Source organism: Amblyraja radiata, chromosome 38, assembly GCF_010909765.2.
Source record: "Amblyraja radiata isolate CabotCenter1 chromosome 38, sAmbRad1.1.pri, whole genome shotgun sequence".
In the NCBI taxonomy this organism is placed as follows: domain Eukaryota; kingdom Metazoa; phylum Chordata; class Chondrichthyes; order Rajiformes; family Rajidae; genus Amblyraja; species Amblyraja radiata.
Genome location: NC_045993.1, coordinates 10,397,745 through 10,401,743, shown reverse-complemented (window position 1 = coordinate 10,401,743; position 3,999 = coordinate 10,397,745).

The window sequence follows — 3,999 nt, the reverse complement described above, 5'->3', positions numbered from 1 at the left end:
AGGTGGAGATGGAGTCGATAGGGTGGGCTGCTGTGCCGGACCATGCGCGTCCCCCGAGGACAGGAACACGAGAGAGGGGGACGGAGGCAGACAGTGATGACGGACACGAGGAGGAAGAGCCGGTGAGAGAGGGGTCTTACCCTCCACACCATCAATGCTGGCTGCGGGGGGGAGAGACAGAGAGAGAGAGAGAGACAAAGAGAGAGAAAGAAGAGAGAGAGACGAAGAAGAGAGACAGAGAGAGGGAGAGGGTGGGGTAGGGAGAGAGGGAGAGAGAGTGGGAGAGGGAGAGAGAGACAGGGAGAGGGAGAGAGAGAGAGAGAGAGAGACAGAGAGAGAGACAGAGAGAGAGAGAGGTAGGGGGAGGGTGGGAGAGGGAGAGTGAAAGAGAGAGGGAGAGGGAGAGATATACAGAGAGAGAGAGAGAGAGAGAGGGGAAGAGGGTGTGGTAAGGGGGAAAGGGAGAGCGAGGGAGAGAGAGAGAGACAGAGAGGGAGAGAGAGAGGGAGAGAGAGAGAGATCGAGAGACAGAGAGAGAGAGGGAGAGAGAGAGACAGTCATAAGATAATAATAAACCATTGAATGGAACTGTTTAAACAACATGGTGTCTGACACAAATATTGTGGGCCGAAGGGCCTGTTCCTGCGCTGTATTGTTGTACGTTCTATGTTGAGCACAAAATGAGAATCAAAGTAACTGCAGTCGCAGTAACGTACAAACTCCGTACTGACAGCAGCCGTAGTCAGGATCGAACCCTGGTCTCTGGCGCTGTGAGGCAGCAACTCTACCGCTGCGCCACCATCTTTGACAAGTAAATAATATTTGATCGACAAACCTGCTTCATTCCTGTTCCCACCATGAATAACCCTTTTGCTGCAAGTGTAATTTACCAAATAGCGAAAGGCTTGGATAGAGTGGATGTGGAGAGGATGTTTCCACTAGTGGGAGAGTCTAGGACCAGAGGCCACAGCCTCAGAATAATCGGACCTACCTTTGGAAAGAAGATGAGAAAAAATCAGGAGGTGGTGAATCTGTGGAATTCATTGCCACAGACGGCAGTGGAGTCCAAGTCAAAGGATATTTTTAAGGTGGAGATTGATAAGATTCTTGATCAGTACGGGTGTCAGGGGTTACGGGGAGAAGGCAGGAGAATGGGATTGAGAGGGAAAGCTAGATCAGCCATGATTGAATAGACTTGATGGGCCGAACGGCCTAATTCTGCTCCTGGAAGTTCTGAACATGAGCACACCAAATGTGTTAAGACTTTTAATATTAAATTCCATTGCAGCGTTTAAGAAACATTTGGACAGGTACATGGATAGGACGGGTTTAGAGGGATCTGGGCTAAACACCTGTAGGTGGGACTAGTTTAGATGGGACATGTTGGTCAGCATGGGCAAGTTGGGCCGAAGGGCCCGTTTCCACTCAGTGTAACATTGCACTGGTGCAGTAGAAATGTACCATTTCTTATAGACAAGGAGAACAAAATTGAGCACAGTACCCCAGGTGAGATCTCACCACAGTGGTATATAAATGCTAGAAGATAGGCACAAAATGTTGGAGTTAATGCCCCTGTCCCACTTAGGAAACCTGAACGGAAACCTCTGGAGACTTTGCGCCCCACCCAAGGTTTCCGTGCGGTTCCCGGAGGTTGCAGGTGGTTGCCGGAGGTTGCAGGTAGTGGAAGCAGGCAGAGAGACTGCCAAAAACCTCTGGGAACCGCACGGAAACCTTGGGCGGGGCGCAAAGTCTCCAGAGGTTTCCGTTCAGGTTTCCTAAGTGGGACAGGGGCATAACTCAGCGGGTCAGGCAGCATCTCTGGAGAGAAAGCCCTATATCTAACTCAAATGTCTTGGTGCATTTATATAGTGTAGGGAAGAACTGCAGATGCTGGGTTAAATCGAAGATAGACACAAAATGCTGGAGTAACTCATCAGGACAGGCAGCGTCTCTGGAGAGAAGGAATAGGTGACGTCAGACTTCAGTCTGAAGAAGGGTCTCGGCCCGAAACGTCACCCATTCTCTCCCTCCTAACCCCTCTCCTTCTCCTGCCTCCTCCCCATAACCTCTGACACCCGTACTAATCAAGAATCGTTGGTCGGCATGGGCGTGATGGGCCGAAGAGCCAGATTCCATACTGAGAAACTCTTTGACATGCAAGGGTGTGCAGTCGGCCTTTCACGAGCAAGCGAAAACATATTTGATTACTTCCCGTTCTAAGGTTCAGGCGGAAAAATGTGACTGACTCTGTGAGTCAGGAGCTGAGGCTTAAGATGCTCTAGGGACCAATTCTGGGCAAGTCCAAGATGAATATCGACCCTTCCCCCTCCCCCCTTCCTCCACCCTATTCATGATTCCTTTTAGAGACACAAGATGCTGGAGTAACTCAGCGGGACAGGCAGCATCTCTGGAGGGAAGGAACGGGTGACGTTTCAGCTTCAGGTCGAGACCCTTCCCCCGTCTGCAGAAGAGTCGACCCGAAACGTCACCCGTTCCTTCTCTCCAGAGACGCTGCCCGTCCCGCAGAGTTACCTCAGAACCCTTTTGTTTAGTTTAGATTAGTTTAGAGATACAGCGTGGGAACAGGCCCACCGAGTCCGCCATCACCCCGAGCACTAATTCTATCCCATGCACTAGGGACAATTTACAGAAGCCAATTAACCTACAAACCTGCACGTCTTTGTGGAGTGTGGCAGGAAACCGGAGCACCCGGAGTAAACGGTCACGGGGAGAACGTGCAAACTCCGTACAGACATCACCAGTAGTCAGGAGCGTACCCGGATCTCTGGCGCTGTGAGGCAGCAACTCCACCGCTGGGCCACCGTGCAGGTTTTGTATCATATAGCAAACTATAGGATGGGTGAACGGTAAAGAACAGGAAGTGGCAAAAGAACCAGAGGCGAGGTGAGGGAACTCCAGTGAGTGGCCGTGATCCATGATGTACAGGGGGGAGCAGATTCGGTCACGCACTCCGTGTGCCAATGGATGCTTCAGGGGCGAGGTTGGCACGGGGCTCTGGGTAAACCCTTTCAATAGGTTGGCACCAATGTCATCAAAGACCCACATGCCACGGTGGCGCCGCGGTTGAGTCACTGCCTCACAGCGTCAGAGATCCGGGTTCGAACCTGACCTCGGGTGCTGTCTGTGTGGAGTTTGCACGTTCTCCCATGACCGCATGGGTTTCCTCCAGTTGCTCCGGCTTCCTCCCGCATCCCATAGACCTGTAGGTCCAAATAGGCTCCAAACTACATAGACTTGCCGACATTATTTTTGACTTAGCACTCTTATTGTTTATTGATATATATGTGTGTGTGCGTGTGCGTGCGTGCGTGCGTGTGTGTGTGTGTGCGTGTGCGTGCGTGCTTGCGTGTGTGTGTGTGTGTGTGTGTGTGTGTGTGTGTGTGTGTGTGTCTGTGTGTGTGTGTGTCTGTCTGTCTGTCTGTCTGTCTGCATATACGCTTCAGGTCGAAATCCTCATTCTGACTCTATATATATATATATATACAGTGGCTTGCAAAAGTATTCATACCCCTTGAACTTTTCCACATTTTGTCACGTTACAACCACAAACGTAAATGTAATTTATTGGGATTTCATGTGATAGACCAACACAAAGTGGCGCATAATTGTGAAGTGGAAGGAAAATGATACATGGTTTTCAAATTTAAAAATAAATAAAAAACTGAAAAGTGTGGCGTGCAAAAGTATTCAGCCCCCTTTACTCTGATACCCCTAAATAAAATCCAGTGCAACCAATTGCCTTCAGAAGTCAACTAATTAGTAAATAAAGTCCACTTGTGTGTAATCTAATCTCAGTATAAATACAGCTGTTCTGTGAAGGCCTCAGAGGTTTGTTAGAGAACATTAGTGAACAAACAGCATCATGAAGCCCAAGGAACACACCAGACAGGTCAGGGATAAAGTTGTGGAGAAGTTTAAAGCAGGGTTAGGTTATAAAAAAATATCCCAAGCTTTGAACATCTCACGGAGCACTGTTCA